General features: G+C 41.2%; 1 long non-coding RNA gene and 1 pseudogene across 1 annotated transcript; both read right to left on the bottom strand.

Annotated features, from left to right (window-relative positions):
- Window positions 1–5,669: 5,669 nt before the first annotated feature.
- Window positions 5,670–19,296, bottom strand: LOC133386803 (uncharacterized). The gene is made up of 3 exons (XR_009763298.1): window positions 19,201–19,296; window positions 9,586–9,648; window positions 5,670–5,845 (listed from the first exon to the last, which is right to left on the bottom strand). It is a non-coding gene; the product is annotated as an uncharacterized LOC133386803 (long non-coding RNA).
- LOC133386802 (small ribosomal subunit protein uS9-like) lies at window positions 11,183–11,665 on the bottom strand (annotated as a pseudogene).
- Window positions 19,297–21,225: the final 1,929 nt, after the last annotated feature.

Below are 21,225 nucleotides of genomic sequence, written 5' to 3' on the forward strand. Positions count from 1 at the left end.
ACGTCCTATAACCAATGTTCCCAGAGACTGCCTGAGTCTCTCTGTATCTGGTTACTTTTGTGACTGCGTGCTTATGCTGTTCCCAACCCCTTTGTATCTATATAGATAACTCATATAACTCGGGGTTGCTCTGGATACTTGTAATGTTATTATTCTTCTCTTCACCGCTGCCACCATTTGTTACTGTTGCCCTTCAGCCTTGGTAATTACCTTACCCTCCCTTCTGGTCTGTGAAAACCCCAGCCAAGGATCAGGCCTTCGGTAAACCAAAATAGTATTTATTAAATATCAGAAATAACAAGATTACTTTTATAATGGTACATAAGCATATGGTTTCATCTATTCCTGTGATACTTGACTTATCATTAACTAGAACTCCAATTCCCTCTTTCTCCACACTCTCCTAACATCCACTACCAAACACCTTCTTTCTCTCACATTCCCCTCTATTCACATCCCCCTCACATTCAACTGTCATTCTTCCATTTATACTCTCAGCCATTCAAACGCTCAGCCAATCATCCAGCATTCTACTGCTCATCTACTCCCCCCTCCTCTTTCATTCCACTTACCATGTATCTTCTATACAAACAGCACTTACCATATTTACATTAATACAGGAACATCACACACCTCCCTGAACACCAAAGGTGTGGTCAGCCTGGCTGGAAGCAGATCATGTTTGCTGCTTGGGACAAGGCTTGGTTCACCCCTTTTCATAAAAGTTAGGAGGACCTGCATTAAAGTCCTGCACAGCTGAAGTGGCATTGTGAGTTGCTCATTTTAAACCTCAGAGTTGCAGCTCTTCAACAATCCAATCGTTGTGTCTTGCTTCTGAGTGCAGCTGCAAATGAATTGTTCCATTGTAAAATTTTATAAAGCCCCATTTCACAACCAAACTGGCAGGTTGAAAATGTGGCTCACAGAGCCACAGAATGTGAAGCATTGGGTCATTATTTTATCACAAGTGTGCACTGCAGACAAACCTTTTTTTAAACACACACACACATAAAAAAAATAAATGCATACTATTCGATGAGGATTCTTTTAAATCTATTTTCATTAGCTTAATCATAATCTAGCTATTGCTGAAATCCTATTGAACTTCATATTTACATCTGAGTAGGCATCCAAAGACTGAACTGCAGTACTGTTCAAAGCCTTTTAGCACAGTAGGACAGATCTGCATGCATATTTTGAAGTTTGTATCTTATTACTCTTTAAATAAACCAAAACATGCAAGGCAGGGGAAAGAGAAAATCCTTCAAGTCTGTCCATTTTAATAGTGCTTTAGGGATTAGATGATTTCTAAAAGCAGTAAAAAAAAAGCTGGTAATCAACTATAAACCTTATTGAGTGAGATATTTATTTATAACAACCATAAAAGCATGGGGAAACACAAATTCACCAATCTGCATTCCAGATCTTCATTTGCAATTCACTAGGAAACATGCTTAAAAAAATGCACCCCAAAATCTGTAGTGTAATTTTGAGTTTCTTCTAATTGGTGTAACTATTCACTAAATTGGCTGAAATGATTTCAGACTTGTCAAGGCACCAACCAAAAATGAACAAAGTTCACAAATACAAATCACTACTGACCCTGGGAGACCAGGGTTTGAATCCCCACACAGACATGAAACCCACTGAGTGACCTTGGGCCAGTCACTGCCTCTCAGCCTCAGAGGAAAGCAATGGTAAACGCCCTCTGAATACCGCTTACCATGAAAACCCTATTCGTAGGGTCACCATAAGTCAGGATCGACTTGAAGGCAGTCCAACACAACAACATGAGCAGACACATAGGCAAACTCCCCTCCTTTTCTCTGCCCCCCCAACTGTTTCTTCTAAGAGGCTGGAATCCTAATCCTTCTTACCTGGGACTAAGTCCCACCGAACTGAATCTGATTTACTTTAGACTAGGTTTGAGGTTAGGATTGTACTATGAATGTAGTCAAATTTAATTTTGTAAAAATTAATTGGGTGTTAGAACAAATTAAACCAGAACTGTCACTAGAAGCTAAAATTATGTAACTGAGGTTATCATACTTTGGACACATAATGAGAAGACATGTTTCAGTAAAAAAGACAATAATTCTGGGAAAAACAGAAGGGAGTAGAAAAAGAGGAAGGCCAAACAAGAGATGGATTGATTCCATAAAGGAAGCCACAGACCTGAACTTACAAGATCTGAACAGGGTTGTTCATGACAGATGCTGCTGGAGGTCGCTGACTTGAAGGCACATAACAACAACAAGCCCCATTGAATAAGTGAGATTTACTTCTGAGTAGACTGTGATGCGTCCTTCCCTGGCTCTCCCTGTCAGGTTCCTACCTGCTCGTGGTTACTGCCTGTCTCTAGGCACCACCAGGGACTCCACCAGTCCGGACCGCTCTCTCTTATGATTTCTCTCCCCGCTCTAGCACAGATCTCAACAGATCCCCCTGCTAGGCAACCACCAGTAACGTCCCAATACTAGTATTCCCAGAGACTCTGAATACTGGTATTGTTATTCTCTTCACCGCTGCCACCATTTGTTACAGTTCCCCTTCAGCCTTGGTCATTACCTTACCCTCCCTTCTGGTCTGTGAAACCCCAGCCAAGGATCAGGCCTTTGGTAAACCAAATTAAGTATTTATTACAGATAACAAAGCTAACAAGATTAACAAGATTTCTTCTTAAGGCACATAAGCATATGGTTTTACTCAATACTAATCCGAACTCCACCTCCCTCCTGGTAAACAACTCTCTAAACCCCACCAAGCAATCCACTGTTTCTCTTCTCCCCCCAGATCCCACAATTCACCACCTCACATTCACCCAGATTTACCTGTCATCCTTTCATTTATACTGTCAGCCATTTTAAACATTCAGCCAATCATCAAGCATTCTATTGCCCATTCACTCCCCCTCCTCTTTCACTACTTACCATGTATACTCTAAACAACCAGCACTTACCATAATACACTAATATATAGGAACATCACATAGACATTTTTAGAATTACAGTGCGAGCCCTCAGAATCTTCTCCCCTTCTCTCTCTTCTGCCCTTCTCTCAAAATAGCACTCCACTTACCTGGGAGTAAGCCCCACTGAACTCAGTGTGATTTACTTCTGAGTAGACTTTTTCCTCCTTCCGTTCAAAATCATTGCAAGCATACAGAAGCTCTGCTCCACTTACCTGGGAGTAAGCCCCACTGAACTCAGTAAGATTTACTTCTGAGTAGACATTATACCACCTTCATTCCCTCAAGATCACTGCTAGCACACAGAAGCACCACTCCACTTACCTGGGAGTAAGCCCCACTGCAGTCAATGGGACTTACTTCTGAGTAGACTTCTAAAAAATTGCAGAGTCCTTCAAAGCTCCCCCCTCCATTTTTGACTCTTTCCCACTCACCTCCATTCTGCTGCTGCTTTCTCCCTCCATTGACCATTTTCTCTCTTGTGCACGCGTGCTTCCTCACACAGAGCAAGCTGAGCAGAAGCCTAGTGTGAGTCACATGTCTGTTGCCCACCAATCACAGGAGCAGACTTCCTCTGCTTCCTCCAAGTAACTGGAAGGGGAAGGGGAGGGGGAGGGAGAGTGAAACGAAATAACTCCTTGTTCTGCGCATGCGGTACGTTATCCACTTTGATGCATTTTTTAATAAATTAATTAAAAATAAACCGTGCCATTTCTTTAATTTAAACCTACTACAGATGAAGCTCTGTGTTTGGGGCAAGCTCAGGGATTTGATTAGGGATACCTTACAGTCATCTCTGAGTTGTAATCAACAACAACAGATTATGACAATTTCTCAAGAAAAAAGTCCAAACGGCTTCTAGTTTTTCTCTCTCCCGTTTTTCACTTCAATGGCGGGGTTGTGTATCACCAAGACAACTTCCAGAGTTGTACGGCAAGTGATTCTAAATCCAACAGTATCTTTAAATCTTCACCAGAGTTGGCTGTGGAGACCTTGTCCAAGTGCCTGGAATCCGTGAGTGGATGGATGGGAAAGAACAGGCTGAAGCTGAACCCTGATAAGACCGAGGTGCTGCTTGTGGGGGACAAGAGAAGGTTGGGAGAAGTTGACCTGAAGTTCAACAGGGTGAGTCTTTCCCTGAAGGACCAGGTCCGTAGCCTTGGGGTTGTACTTGACTCCAGGCTGTCCATGGAGGCTCAGATTTCAGCAGTGAGCCGGGCAGCCTGGTATCAACTACACCTCATACGAAGGCTGCAACCCTACCTTCCTGTTCGTCAGCTTCCACTGGTAGTACATGCCCTGGTCACCTCTCGATTGGATTACTGTAATGCGCTCTATGTGGGGTTACCCTTGAAAACGGTCCGGAAACTACAACTTATACAAAACGCGGTGGCTCGACTACTTACGAATAGTCGCCGCTGGGATCACATCACACCTGTGTTGTTCGATCTACACTGGCTTCCTGTTGTTTTCCGGGCCCAATTCAAGGTGTTGGTATTAACCTTTAAATCCCTATACGGTTTCGGCCCAGTTTATCTAAAGGAGCGCCTTCAACACCACCAATTATGCTGCCCGACACGATCAGCCACACAGGGCCTTCTCTCAATCCCGCCAACAAAAACAGCTAGACTGACGGGAACTAGAGAGATGGCTTTCTCAGTGGCGGCCCCCACCTTCTGGAACTCCCTCCCACAAGATCTACGGCACGCCTCTTCCCTAAATGTCTTCCACAAAGCCTTAAAGACCTGGCTCTTTCAACAGGCCTTCGGGGTAAATTTATTATTATTATTATTATTATTATTATTATAAGACTTGTAAGTTTTTGTTTTGAATTGGGACTATACAAAGCACCAGAAAGGGGTGGGGGGATTTTCATTTAACATGGTAGAACGTGAAAAATTCCTACTGACTATAGTATACAGACACTCTCGTGGCTGTATAATAATGAGGAAAGCTTAATGTTGTAACTGTTCTTTATGCCATTGAGAATCCATTAACTTTCCAGTTTCCTGAGGGGGAAAAGGTGTGGCCTTTTAAAAAAAAGCTAACCAAGTTTGCTATAAAAGATCCGTACTCTGTGTATACAACAGAGATGGCCAACTGATGGCCCAGTCTAGCCTCAAAGCAATTTTATCTATGGCAATGATGGCCAACAGGCAGTCTGTGAGCCAGACTGCACCGAGGCAGTTTTGTTTGCCTCTACTGAATATTAATCAAAATGTGGTAAAAATGTAAGTCCACCGTTTTATTCACAAGGAAAAGAACCAGGTTCAGTCATAAAAATAAAATAATGGAAACATTTAACACTTCAGTGTTACTTCTCTCTTTTTAATATTGTATGCAACATGTCAAATGTATGTATGTAGCACTGTGCCTCTCAGCTTGTGCAACAGAATGCAAGTCTGGTCCCTTGGACCGCTGCCAGGATTAGGCTCTCAAGCATAGAAAACATGGCCCTTTTCTGGTCTATACCATTGACCATGCTATTGTTCTGTAGCAAGAGATGAGAAAAATGTATCCCATTGCACACCAGATAAAGATGCATGATTAAAGGCAAATTTGTAAGATGAATGTTGATGATAGTTTTTAATTATAGAAGCTATTTTTATTCTTAATGGGATTCTGCTCTGCAATGTTAATGTTTTCCCAAGGTTTGACATGGTGATGTAAAACAATGGAGAACAGAAGGCCTGACAGGCACCAATTGGATTCGCAGGTTACAGCTCAGATAAGCTTGTCTTCTTAGAATGAAATGTTCATCTCTGTGTAGATTACATTGCAATGCTTCACTGCATCTGTAGATAAGACAGTTCATTTAGCTCCCTGTTGTTCCCCTGTTTAACGTCCATTTCTCAGCTTCACTAATGGACTGTCCAGCTACAAGACAATACGACAGAGGAGGGATGGGAAAAATAAACAAGTCAGACTTATGATCAGAGAGAGAAGGAAGGTCTATAATTTTGATGTATTAACTGGGAGACCTTAATATTTTTACAAGCGCTGCTCCCTTGTCATGTATATGAACCAGTTTTAAACATATAAAACATCTAATGTGTTGGTTGGTTGATTGATTGATTGATATACCATTCTTTGCAGAAGTCACAGAGCAATTTACAACAAACTCAAATCAGATAAAAGGAATCAATACAGTAACACAGCCCTTAACACAAATAACACAACTTATGACCATCCTCCAATATTAACCGTCTCAGGCCCTACAATTGACAAGGGAGGCCCTGTTGGTGGCACCACCTGCTGCCTACTTGGGAATGACCCATGACAGGGTGGGCCTTCTCGATGGTGGTTCCCTATGGTGGAATCCCCCCCCCCCTGGTGAGGTGTGTCTGTTTCCCTCATTGACTTGACTTTTGGGAAGAATCTAAAAACATTCCTTTTTACCCAGGCATCTGATAACTAAAAGACAATGGCCATGGCAACCATGAAATTAATAACTGTGAGGGTATGTGATTGCTTTTAAATGTTTATAGAAGTTCTAAATGTCTTTAGATAGCATTTAAGTGTTTTAAACTGTTTCGATTATGTTTTTATTATATTATAAATTGTTCTGTTTCAACACTGATATTTGCCATCCTGGTAGGAAGGGCAGGATAGAAATCAAATAAACAAACTCCCTAGACAGTAATTTATTAATAGCAGCTAATTTTAATGGACTCAGCAAAAGGGAGGCCCTCAACAAGTTGGAGCAACAGTGCCTCTTCAAATGACTTTGTTCAAAAATGTAGTCCTAAAGACACCTGTTTGCGGCATATTCAAATAATTCATTGCCCTAGTGGAAGCCTGCTAGCACAATGGAACTTCCCTCCTTTATTATTTAAGCATAATATCGCAAATACAAACAAGGCAGGCGTGAAACCGACCAGCAGCCTTTCCTTCCGAGGCAAGAACTCCTTTACAGCCATATTGTGCTTTGTTGCAATGGGGGAGAGGAGCATACGTAATTTTTTTGCTGACCAATTGGTTGATAGGGGGAGGTTTTAGAGGCGGAGCTTGGAAAAAGCGAAAAGAATGTAGGGGTCTTACTGCTGCGTGTGCGGGTGCAAAAAAGTGGTTTTTTTTAATTGGGAAAGAGCGAACTAAAAGGCAAAGTGAGGACTATCAGATGACAAACCGAATATGGAAACCGTGGATTATCCGGCTCCATTTGGATAAGCCCTTATTCTGGTGTTTCAGCGTTGACCATTCCGCCTTGGGTGCCCCATCTCTATCTCTATCATCTCATCTCATATCTATCTGGGGTGGGTGCTTGCTTCCTGTATTGTTTGTAGAGATGGGTGAGTACAACAGTGTTTGAAATTCATTTGGGCTTCAAGAACATTTCTAGCCAATGTTCTGGAACTCTCAAAGGGATCTGATGAGCATTCAATGAATACTCATAGGTTGCAATCAGTGGCTTGTCATCTTCCTTTTGCTATTCTTCTCCCACATCCAAGGACAATAAAAAAGCAACTTCATCACATTTCAAATAATTCACCATAGGATGTCTGTTTCCCGAATAGAGAATGAGATGTTGGCAACTAGGTAACTAGTAACTAGTTAGTAACTAGGTAAGAGAGGAAGGGGAGGGAAGGGATGGGTGAATTTGTCACATTTCCACATCAGTTTGCTGTTTAAAAAATAAAAGTCCTCATGAAAATTCATCAGCATTTTAGTGTGAATGTCTCCTAATTCACACATTTTATATGCAATTTTGCCTAATATACACATTTTTGCAAAGCAATTTCCCCAACATAATGATTATTAATGTTATTTTCACTAATATGTGTATTTGTGTGCACTTTTACCATTTTTGTGTACATTACCAAAGTATATGCATTTTTGTACACATTAGTTGGCTGAAGAGCTTCATTTCAACATTCAAAGAAGTTTGAAGGATGGCTGTGTTTTGGTTCATGCAGTAGTGGTCAGCATGGAGGGGTGGTGGTGCTCACCTGGCCTCCAAACTTGTGAGTCGCGGTTGCTTACCAGGAGAAGTAGAGGAGGCAGCGGAAAGATTGGCATGGTGCAAACACAGCAGCAGGAGCAGTAGATTGGCTCTGCTGTGTTTGCATCACACTGACCTCCCCTGCTGCCTCGGCCCTTCCAGTAAGCCACAGTGATGTAGCTGCCGTGAGGTCAGGTGAGCACTGCTGCCCCACCATGCTGTCAACCACTGGGTTCACGTATTGATTCAGAGACCAAATTAGGTAGGTTCACCTTTAAATGGGAAGTGAATCGAATTTCTCCATAGAGGAGGGCAAGCATAATATAGCAGTCTTTGAATTGCTGGTATAGCAGAGACAGACACTCAATATGAAAACAAAGTTCACACCACATTCAGAGAGAGTTCTTTAAATATCACGTGTCTCCAGCATAGAAGCAATTGTTCTCACCTCAATTTCAACAATATTACATAGGTTTATATTTCTTGCAAGAAGCAGCTGTTATGAGATAGCCTTGTAAAATTCTATATTGAATTTTTTCTCCCCTTCCAAAAATATGACCATAAAATATTATAGGTTGCATAGAGATTAAAAATATTGTTTCTGAACACTATGCCATCATATACAGACATTAATAACACCAAACAATATCCTAGACAAGCTCACCCCCACCCCACCCCCCTGTAAAAAAAAAAGATAGGAGAAATGATTATATGTAGATTGTATGTAGAGCCACTTTGGTTTCTGTTGAAAAAGAGGAGACATTTTTGTTTCTGCAATTGCAATAAACAACCAATGTTTTGATAGGCCTTTTTTTTGCCCAAAATGGCCATGGAAGGGCCTTGAATTGGATTAGAACTCTGGGGGAGGTAGGTTACCCCTTTCTTTAATCTTTCTTTGATGGAAATTGTTCCAAATGTTGTTATTTCTTGTGGAGGAAGACAAGGTATAATATGGGAGAGGAGGGGAGATTTGCATTGGAAAAATAATGCAAGGGAGTAAGATTTACTTCCCTTCCATTGAATCATGGCCAAAACCGTATCCCCCCAAATGCTTTTTTTGGGAGGAAGGAAAATGCCAGGACATCCTATCATCTATCTCCCACTTCATGTCTAGTGTGGCCCTCATATATGTAAGGCTTCGTTAGTTCCAAAAGCAATACTTGTACCAGCCAGAGGTGATCAAGCAAACTGAAAGTCCCCTTTGTCCCCTTGCAGATGTACTCTTACAATAAGCCCTCTGTGCTGGTCCACCCAGTCATTTGATAACTACAGAAGGAATGGGGAAGTTGTGGCCCTTCAGTTTTGGTTAGATTCCAGCTCTCATCAGCACCAGCAAGTATGGCCAATGTTCAGGGCTGATGGAAGTTGGGCTATCTGGAAGGACAAAGGTTCCCCACCTCCTGGATGACAGCATCAAACACTAGCGGGCAAGTTTGAACAACACCATCATAGATCAAATGCCATAAACAGAACTTCCAAATGACCTTAAAAAAGAGAAAAGAATGCTATACAATGGAGTCAGCTGATATATTTAGATGCACATCAGGCAGCTCACATAGGTAGGAGTGTGAGCTCCTGCTTCAGTACAACAACTCATATGATCCATGTGTTAAATTATTCAGACAAAGCAACTGGGAGCATTTATACTTAATGGTAATTAGTGAGCTTATCCTACCTTTTTATGATTCCAGGAAAGTTGCTGATGATCGCAGTAGTCATTAATCACCATTTCTTATACCTTTCAAAAAAATTATGTACAGGCCCATTGTTAAGGAAGCCGGGAAAACTATATCAAAACATTTTGTATTCCAAATAGTATCTCTACCTTCCCCCTCCCAAAAAAGCCCAATGCTAAAATGCTTATCTACTTTAGTTGTGCCTGTGGTGTTCTTTTCCCATGGGATGATACTTAAATTGTATATATTGGATTGTTCTGCAATGTCCTTAAAATGTTCAACTGTATTTATACATTCTTGACCTGCACAGCCACTCTTGAAATTAAATTATCTCTACCAGAGATCTTCAGGGATAATTTAGGGTTAAAATGAGCCTAAACATTAGAATTCTTAATGAAACAACAATCCATTACTTTCTGTATCTGATACAGACAGCTCTAGAGGATATGCCTAGAGACATCGTTAATTGAGAAGGTTGAAGTATCAAAAGAGTAGAACCTGTATTGACTAAATCTGAGCTTGTTAATTATTGCCATGTCAACGAAGGCTGTCAAGAGTAACAAGTGTTTGAAAAAGGGAATCAGAACTGAAATCTTAATAAAGGAAATATATCAATACTAGTGAGAACACTCACCTTGCTAGGGTTGCACACAAATCTGCCCAAGGTCAATTAAAATGTCTGATTGAGTGGACTGTTTGCAGGGGTGTGGGGGAGGAATACCAAGGAGGTGGTCAGCATCCCATTCCACACCCAACCACGTGGACCACAAAACATATCACTCTTAGAAAACTTAACTTAGATTAGGGAACACTCGGATTGTTCCCTAGAAGGACACCCTGACAGTGGCAGACATTCTAAGGAACAACTTGAATGACCTCATATTTATACTGGCAGCCAGCCAGAGTAAGGAGACATTACGTGGGACATTACGTGGGACCACAATATCTTGTGGAACGCCTCTCCCACTATTAACCTACCCGGTCACTTCGCTCAGCAGCTAAGGCCCTCCTCCGGGTACCAACATATCAGGAAGCCCGGAGGACAGTTACTCGATCTAGGGCCTTTTCTGTAGTGGCCCCTGAATTGTGGAATAGCCTCCCCGAAGAAATACGCCTGGCGCCTACGCTTGTATCTTTTCGGCGCCAGGTTAAGACCTGGCTATGCTCCCAGGCATTTTAATGTGTTTACTTTTATATTTCTGTGGTTCCTGTATGTGTTTATTATTGTTTGGCTGCTTTTATTATGATATTTTGTATTTTAATCTTTTTGTACACCGCCCAGAGAGCTATTCGCTATGGGCGGTTTAAAAATGAAACAAATAAATAAAAATAAATAAAATAATTCCTGGCACTGCTTCTTGCTTAGAGAGTTGCATCCTAGAAGGGAAGACATCCCAAGATGCCTGGGCAGAACCTCCCAAAGAATTCCGGAAGTAGGGTCCACAAATTCTTAGTCCTAACCAACTAATTACAAACAAAAATCAATTGTCTTCCATCTATACTACTGAGCATTATCCTTAACGACTGGCCAAGACTCTTCCGCTCTTTTCTCCATCTTTATTGAAAAGACTGAAATGCATAATTTTCTTTTAGTGTTTAAGACTTCTGGTAACATGCATGAGCACCAGGTCCACCAAATTTCTTGAATTCACACTGACGAGGATTAGCAGCAAAAAGTGCCCTGTCATATTGGATAAGGATATCCTTTATCTCTTTCTTGGAAGCTTCATCCAACATATTGTTGTAAACCACCCAGAGAGCTTTGGCTATGGGGCGGTATATAAATTCAATAAATAAATAATATTTCTGGCAATGAGCCACCAACGCTTTGGAAATAGGCTGCCAAACTGCATATATCTGTGCTACGTGCCCACCACCCTTGACACTGACTCTTGCGTCATCTCCTGTGAAGTGCTCCTTGCCCAAAAGGAGAACTGGTTTGATAAGTTTATATTGTAGAGTTCCGGGCTTCATCATTTCCTGTGGCCTTTCACTTTAATGAGACCATTTCCTCTTATGCAGTTCGGTTTTCTTCCTGCTGAAAACCTGCATGCTCTGCAGAGGTCCCTTAGCTAGCATGGCACTTTACCATAAGTGAGAATAACCAAGAAACGTGCCACTGGCCAAGAGTTAACAAGAAAATAAGGGTTGTCTCCAAATTTCCATATAAAGGATGGAAATGTCCTTGAAGGGCATCCAAAGCTGTACTATGCTAATCCACAAGAGATGTCAGCTCCTGTTACAAACTGGCTGGACCTCAGAAATCAGGGACAAGGAATTATGGATGGAGGCAGAATTGGTTCAGTCTGGTTTTGCAGGGGACTGACCCAGTTTGAGGGTTCCAAATATTTTTGTTGATCAGAACACAACTCCTGACCAGATTACACACTTTTCTGGATTTTGCAATGCAGTTTCAGTATACAAAAATACATATTTTATGGGGAAATGCATTGAAAAGCATTGGGCTATACCCAAATAAACTTTACTCAGAGTAGACTCATTAAAATTAAGGAATCTTAATTAGTCATTTCTATTAATTTCAGTGGGTTTACTTTGAGTATGGCTTATGTTGAAGATGACTTATTAAAATATTGTAGAGGAACTGCATACAAAAATCCATGCAATTATGCATACAATTCAAATGTGAACTTTTCATGCATTCTTTTTTAAAAATGAAAAAAAGCAGGATGGAATGAAGCTATAATGAAGTGCTAGTGAAACTGAAATGGGATGGACTTAGGCTGATCTGTGCATCCTTACAAGGTCTAAAGATCCACTACGTTAGGCAGGAGATAGACCATGTTTTTTAAGAAAGATGAGAGTGCTATGAAGAGCCACCATTACTTGCCACTTATGCAGCCACTTCCTTTGTCCCACTGTTGTCTGCAGTCAAGAGAGTTTTGCAGGTTTTTGAAGCACTACAAAACCTAAAAAAAACCTTGTGACCCACAAACAATAGTGTAGTGGCAAGTTCAGATGTGCATGGTCCCTTTATGATTGTCACAGCCGTGCCCCCCTTATTTTTTGCTGCTGGGTTGAGAATGAGATCCTTGTTAATGCCTTCTCCCTCAACAACGGACCTCCCTAGGAGCCAATAAACATGAAAAGGGAGGCCTGTGTTAGCTACTCAGAAGAGTCTTCTCAGTGGCTGACTCATCTTCTTTCACTCTGATTGGCTTCAAACAGCAGGAAAGGACAAGGAAGCATGTTAGAAGACTCTCTTATCAATGGATAACACACTCCCTTTTTATGCTAAGGGGCTCATAGGATGCTGGAGACATAGGGACCCTGCTCCCAAAAATGTAACAGGTCTAAGACCCCGTGAGATCCTGAATAACTACAGGCCAAATACAACCCACCACACACGTTTTGGTCTGACTGATGCATGGAAATATTTGCTTTTGTATTTTTTAGCAGGCAGCAATATCAGGAGCTTTATTAGGCTTCTGCAGGCCCAGTTGTATGTGCCTCATATGTTGCATTCAGCATGAACATTCACAACATACATGTGGCTGTGAGAGAAGGATGGGGGTTAGGGGAAATAATGCACAATCATTAATTTGTCATGAAAAACACACACATTGGTCTCATCTTAGAATCCACAGTCCTATGCAGATAAGCGATTGGTTGCACTAGGAAGAGAAGCATGCGAGGCTTTCTAGCAGGAGGATGTCAGGAGTAATGCCCTGACCTTTTGAAAAATAACAGGATGCTCTACTCGTTTCCCAAAAAGCAGTGGATACCAGGGCATGATATGGAGGCTCATGATAAAACAATCTTGCTGAAGCTAAGCATGTTTGGGTCTCATCAGTGTCTATTTGGGAGACCTCCTGGGAACCCTATTTATTCCGCCTTGCGTTCCATGGGATACAGATGAAATGGAATGAAATATTGAGAGCGATATTAAGCAACTCATTATAGCCTGGATCCAAACAACCATGAAAGTAGTTCTGTACCCTTGGGTTTCTTGCTATTCTGCTACATCACAAACTGGATCTGAAAGTGAGACAGCTTCCAAAAGTGTGTGGTATACTATAGTCATCTGTTGTTCAATGGGGGGAGGGAGGGAGAAATTCTACTAGGTATCCCCAGTCTTACCTAGGTATGCCCAACTAAAGTAGTTCTTTGGATCTGCACTATCTGTGCAGAAGGGATAGTCAATAAAGCTACAATTAATGCTGGGTTATTTTCTGTGTCAAACCATGAAAAAGTTATTTCCCATAACCCTGGTACGGGATAAAGCTATTTCCTATCCTCTAGAGCTCATTCTCAAGCTGTTCTTTTACAGGCTGTATCAAGGTGTTTTGACATCTACATTCTTCTCAACATGTTATATTTTATTAAATAAAATAAATAAGAGTGAGATATAGTCACATGTGGTCATGCATTTGTAGATTCATCTCTTTTCCTCTGAAATCAAATTGTAAATGTTGGGTGGAGTAAAACCAGACTTTAGGCTCACAAGAGTCTCTGTGAAATGCCAAGTGAAACCTTTTGACCAGTGAAGGGCCAAAATCCCATATCAAATTTGCACACTGCTATACTTCACAGCCCCAGAAGCTGCAGTGTTTAAGCCAAGTCCAATGCTTTAATGGAATGACCACGTCTTGGGGGATGATAGACATGTGCACGGTGTTCTCGTGTGTGTAATAGGTTGTGTTCTCATGTGTGTAATTAGTCGAAATTTGGGTCAGTGAGGGAGTGAAGAACAAATGAATACGAATTACCCGATTGGGAAAGCACCCAAATATAGTGTTCTTTGATTTATATTCTTTGCAGAATGATGTTTTATGTAAAATATTTTAGCAATCTTGGGGGGGGGGGGAAATACAAGCCAGACAGAAGATTGTAATGAATGAGAATTAGTGCTAGGACAAAACCTACCCTCTCAGCAGTTGGTAACTATTCAGTATTCACTAGGACTGTTCCCTTGAACTGTGCAGAATACTCTCCACACTTATCTGTTAATGCTATTGAGCTGGTTACTTGGGGCAAAAAGTGTATCTGACTAAATGTTCATATTGTTTAACTGTTGCTTAGCACACTTTTGTAGCCCTGCTGCTTCTTGGTAGCATTTTCCTCTGGTTTTTTCCTCTGCCCTTAATATCCTTGGTCTTGTCTTTCACACTGCTATTTAGTGCTATTGGCTGGATTACCAAAGCCAAAAGGACTAAATGGCAGCATGGGCAAATGAAGCCAAGGACAGTGAGGGAACAGAAGAAAAATGGCACAGAGAAACAACATTTTGAAAACGTGCATATGGTTTCAACAATGGCAGAATATTTTCTATAATGAACAGTTGATCTTCAACATTGAGGAACAGAACCTGAACTGTGGTAGGTTGATTCTTCTCAACTCTATCCTAAATGTGATCACCATAAAATTTACCATTGGCTGTTCTCCAGTGTTATAGTGCACAAAGTGGTACAGTCCAGGAACAGTTTTACTACACAAAGAGTTGCTTATCTAGGCTGGAAACGACTGGCCCTGATCATGTTTCAGAAATGTGTTCTTGAGAGTTAAATTGGGGTTATTACAGTATTACAGTCTTAGTGAACTGGTTTCTTCCCAAATTTTCAACTGATCAATGCTATAACTGCAAAAGTCAGAAATAGTCTACCAGAAAGAAAGTTGAAACAAATGTTTGAGCAAATTAGCTGCATTAGAGAGAGATGCATGCAAATAGCAAGGAGAAAAAATGGACAGCTATTATGATGGTAATATCGGGCTTTTCCTTTGATGTCTTACAATTGCCTTGTATTATTTTCCCATATCTTTTACATTTACCTTTGAAGTTCATTGCTAGAATTATGTGGTATGTTTATTTACATTGTATTTGAAGCTCATTTTACAAAAATTGTCCCTTTAAGAAAAAGGAAAGTAGAAAAGTTAAATAGATGCTGCTTGCATTCTTGAGTTATGTGGGTATATCTTCCTGTAGTTACTTCATGTCCTAAAAGCATCTTTGCTGGTAGCAGGATTAGGTGTCTCCTTTCCTTGCTGCATGGTATATTTTATACTTAATCATAGATTTATTTAATTGCCTTTGAAACACCATTGGGCCTGATGAGATTTCTAAATAATAGCCACCACATTAGTTTTGTTTGCAAGCACTGAGTCTGCATTGAGTAAAGTATTTATACCCACATACCTATGCAGTTTACAGACATCTGTTTCCAAGGAGGCATTTCGATGTTATAGCAGCAGCAGTGCGGGAGCTAAATTTCTTTCAGTTTATCTCATGGCACTGTCGTAAAGCTTCATGGACCACCATCATTCAGACATGGCCAAGGATGTAGGTTTTTATCACATAGTCATAGTGGCTGGGATTGGAGATCAATAATTGTGACTTGCATGACTTGCCCATCCCTGTGGTAGTGGTGGATCTTTAATCATTACAGCAACACCATGGAATAAACCAATTAGAAAGTGGCTCCCACATTACTGTTTTAATGTCTACAGGGCACTTGAATACTAATGGTAGATAGACATAGAAGATTCTGTGTCAATCACTTGTCCCTTCTTCCAGCTACCACCACTCAATGCTCTACTCTAGTGATTCTCAAACGGTGCACCCAGGAACACTGGTGCGCCCTAAGAGGTGGCTAGGTGTGCCTCAAATATTATGAAAGTATATTTTAAAAATGAGAAGAAACCCATTTGTATAGGGTAATAGTTTTCTATAGTTTGTTATTTTTATTCATAGTTTAAAATATATTAATATATTTTTAATTTTGTACACAAAGTGCGCCAGAAATTTTTTATATGTTTTACAGTGCGCCGCGAACCAAAAAAGTTTGAGAACCACTGCTCTACTCTATAGGTATTTTTCCATAAGGAAGCATGTGCGGACAGGACCAAATAATCCATTCAACCAAGACAAAAAATAAAAACTAGATTATTTGCCACTGTTATATTCAACATTCTATGTAGTTGAGGATAGATAGTTGCCTTATTCCAGCTCAGACTATTTGTCAGTCTAACTCAGTATTGTCAAATCTGACTGGCAGCAGCTCTCCAGGATCTCGGACAGAGATCTTTCACTTTATCTGCTATTTCATCCTTTTAATCAGTAGTAGGCAGTATGGTGGGGCGGAGCTGCTCACCTGAGCTCCATTTGGTTACATTGTTGCTGTTTAATGGAAGTTGGAGTCCAGTAACATCTGAGAGGCCACAGGTTCCCCATCCCTTCTCTAGAACATAGGAAGAGTCTTACCGAAGCAGAAGAAGCATTCAACTAGTCTAGCAACCTATTTCCAAACAGCCTGATGTTTCTAGAAGGCAAGGTATGACGGCAACAGCCTTCTCTAGCTGGTTGTCCTCCACAGCAACTTTTATTCAGAAGGATAATGTTTCTAAATGTAGAGTATCCCTCCTACTTTTCACGATTTTTAAAAACTGGCTGTGCAATTATTTATTTATGCACTTGCATTGGCCTCTCTTCCTATTGACTTTAAAAACCGAAGGTGATTGTGTTGGTCCACAAGAAAACAAAACGAAAACTACAGTCAGGTAATGCCTTTATTTGGACAAACCAAAATGTCACAAAATAGTGAGCAAGCGTTTGAGTTCTCTAGAACTCTTTATCAAGCAAAATATTATACAAAGCAGTAGGTGGAGATTGCAGACTGACAGTGCAATCTTAACCCCCTTCACCACCCTGAATTTAACTCCAACCCCAATTGCATCTCCCTTTCTTCCAAAAAGGCATTTCCAATTTTCAGTTTATGAATGGGGTCATGATTTTGGGGGGGGAAGGGGAACATGGCATTTGAGCTGCCTACTCATAAAATAGCAAAGTATTATGAAATGGAAAAATGTGTATACCAGGACCATTTGTTCCCAATTTCTGTGCCATTTCTAGTTCCAAATGTGAGGGAGTGGATAAAAAACTGAATGCCTTAAAATGGATCAACCCATCCTTGAAAATCAGAGCATTAAAAAAAGAAGACAAAAACTAATGAAGTCTTTAAAGGGAAGATGAATGCATCTCTTCTGTAGTATCTGTAGAATTGCAGTTCAAGTCCCTTGCCAGGCAGCTGGCATTAGAGAAGCCTGTAACCCTTTAAAATAATGATGCAGTTAATCAGTTCTGAATTACTTTGGTATTAATGCTGATGATGTAAGTAGAGTAGGATCAGGGCTGGCACCAGCCGTGACTGGGCCATTGGGCGCCAGCCTGCCCCGGGCCCCCTGCTCCCACCCACCTAGACCATGCGGGACCACTCCACCTACCTCTTCTCTTTTTCTGTCACTGCCATCAACAGAGATGGCAGCGGAGGATTCTCTAAGGGGCTGATACCCCCGCCACCATCAATCAAGGGGGTGGTAGGGGCACCAGCCCCTTAGAGAAGCCTCTGTGGTCATCTTGGTTGATGGCAGCTGTGCATGCAGCACACAGGGCATTCACAGAAAGGGAGGAGAGGTAGGTGGAGTGGGCAGGCCCTGCTGGCCCGCACGGTCTGTACGGTGGACTGGGACCTGTCTCTGCCATCTGTGGCAGGGTTAGGAGTTGACCCTGCCGAGGATCGTGGAAGGGGAGTCCTTCCTCCACACCCTAAGGAGGGGCCCTTCAGGGGCCCTTGGCCAGGGCCTGACCTGGCTGCCCTTTGGTGCCGGCCCTGAATAGGATTTCCAATTGATTTCACCATGATCAAAATGGTTGCCAATAAATGCCAAATGAAATTAATTTTAAAAGAGTCAATTACTCTGAAGCATCACTTTCTAATTCACAGTGATAAATTTCATTCCCCCTTGACAATTGTATAAGACTTTTTTTAAAAAAAATCTTTCAGTTTGCCTACTTGTACAAAAAGAAAAAAAGAAAAGATACTCATTGTTGTGCCAGTAGAGAAACTAGGAGATGATTACAGTCAAGACACACCTCTGTTCTATTCCAGAATACAGATCTCTGCTGAGTGGAGTTCACACGTTCCATAGTGCAAGAGAAAGCAGTTTTCAGATGTTCAGGTGTTCTAACAACCTCTGAATCATAAACCGCAAATGAAAAAAATCATCTTGTATGATCAAGACAGCCTCCAAAATTCTTCTCCCCATGTTTGAACACACTTTCCCCTGGTACGTCCAGTGTGGTCTGTGTGTGTATGTGGGTTAATCCTTTCATCCTGTACCACTGTCCTAACCAAAAACTGTCTTTTAAGCATCAGTGGCAGTTACCTTTCTGGGGTGACTAGCAGCTTTGATTGAGTCTTCTGGGAGCACAGCATGAGGGAACTTTAACCCCCCTCCCCAAGTGTCAAAACCCCAATCCTGATCACCCTCATCCCATAGCATTTTACTAACCAAAAACAGACACTAACATTCTCACAGTTAATGTGTCGTTTGGCCCATAGACTGACTAGAAACTTGGCAAAGTTTCCTGGAGCAACTGAGAACACTGAATTTATTTATTTACCCCCATTTTTCTAATGCATGCACATTATTTAGGGTGGCTTACAATATTTAAAAATCACAATTTCATAATAAAACAATAATAACAGGCAAAATATAGCAGGCGCAGGCACAGTAGACTAAAACCAAAATTTTCAGATAAAAGCATTATCGACTCAGCAAGACAGGTCTGTTGGATTTTTTAAAAAATAGTTTTCACTAACCAGTACAAGATAGCAAGAGAGGGAGTCATCTGAGCTTCCCAAGGCAAAGCATCACACAATTTGGGTGTGGCCAAGAAGACCTCCTCTTCCATTTCCAGCCAGCCATGCTATAGGGTAGAATAGGTAATGGATAGGAAAGTCAAAGGAAGAAGGGGAAATAACACCAAACAAGGCAAAGGATTTCACCAAAAAAATAAGAACAATTAGTGTTGTAGAACCCCAAAAATGGAATGTTGCTCTTTGCAATATGGGAGGTAGTCATACCAAGCTGGCCAGAATAAACCTACCTCATCACATTACACCAGGAATGGAGAACCTTTTCCAGCTGGCCGGCCATTTTGACACATCCCCCTAACTCCCCGTGGGCTACTTTGACAGGTGAGCAGGGACACTCATATGTCAATCATCTGGTATCACAATGGCATCAAGTGACCCAAAGTGGGTTTTTTTCTTGGCAAGCCTGGCTTAAACTGCACCTGCAGAGGAAGATCCTTTGATTGTCAGTTTGATTGTCACTAACAGCAAGCCCACTTTGGCCCAGAGTCTCTTGCGCTACAGTGTTTCCTAACAGCAACTCTGTAGCACAGCCAATCCGAGAGGGCTTGCTGTCACTGCTGATCAGTTGATTGTTCTTGGCAGCTGTGTTTCTGCCTGCCTCAATCATATATGATGTCAGGTGTGGGGCAAGTGCATGTGGTTTGGGGAAAATGGTCTTGCAGGCCAACTTGGGACCCTTGCTGGACCTAATTAGGTCCGTGAGCCAGAGGTTCCCCAGTCCTGCATGGTGAACATTGACTTTTGGATTCAAACAGATTGACCTTTTAGTAAAAATAATATTCTTCAGAGAACTACAAACATGTTTTTAAGAAGTTTCATAATTTACATCATGCTAAAAGTTTTGAAATCCTATTTTCAAGTGATCTTCCAAGTTAATGTCGAAAACAAGAACTCCTTCTGTTGCAATTGTATTTAAACAGGTAATCATAATTCATGACCAAAGGGAAAACGGAACCCACTTGCTCCAATATTTTAGCAACTATATGAAGGAAAAGAGTAAGTTATTCACACTGGCATTAACAAAGGCCAGATGAACAGCCCAGAGGGCTACAAATCATTTAATTTGGTGAAATAATTGATTGTATAAGGGTAGATGCATACAAAACTGAAAAAAGATAAAAAGGTACATACCTTATGTGGTTGTGATGTTAATCGAATGTGTGTTTTCCCCTCAATCTGACTTGTAAAGTTAATTAAAAATTACTTCACTTTAAAACTCCCCCCCTCCCTGGTTGTTATACTTTTAGGCTGAGCAATAAATGTAGGCAAGTGGAACCTGCAACAAAATATTGTAGTGCATTCTCCCCTCCAAACTGGAGTATTCCAGTATGACAGTCAGCCATTTTCTCTAATTAGGACATTCCACCCTCTGGCTGCATGCCTACCCCCAAAAGAATCCTGGGGACTGCAGTTTACCTCTTACAGAGCTATAATTCCCAGCACTCTACTGTTCCCAGGATTCTTTGGGGAATGTCATGTGCTTTCAATGTATGGTATATACATAGCCTCTCTCTTTCTTTATCCATTCCCAGTTTTCTGTTTTTCTTTTCCAGTTGACACTCAACATTCCGTGGCCACTGAGCATGCTCAGTCCTCATTGAACTATTCTTTGTTTGCTTGCTTTTCCTACCTTAGAGGGTGTTTTGTTTAAAAAAACATACTTCAGGAAATCTCTTGCATGTTGATATCTCATTTTTGTTTCTCAGTTGTTTCCTTTGGGCTCCATTTCTGTTGATAATCACCACCTGAGTTTGCTATTAGAGGGAGCGATAAAAGTTTGTTGTGGTTGTGAAATGGCCTCTTTGTATACCTTAAGGGCACATATACACATACTAGATGCAGAAAGGCCTGGAGTGAATTGGAATCCCTGTTAGTGGACTCACAAAGAGGATTACCAGGGAATCCATTGGACTACCTGACTCCCATTACCTACTGCTCTAACTGCAGAGGTTGCACTTCCGAGTATAG

The sequence above is a fragment of the Rhineura floridana genome, chromosome 6 (assembly GCF_030035675.1).
Source record: "Rhineura floridana isolate rRhiFlo1 chromosome 6, rRhiFlo1.hap2, whole genome shotgun sequence".
In the NCBI taxonomy this organism is placed as follows: domain Eukaryota; kingdom Metazoa; phylum Chordata; class Lepidosauria; order Squamata; family Rhineuridae; genus Rhineura; species Rhineura floridana.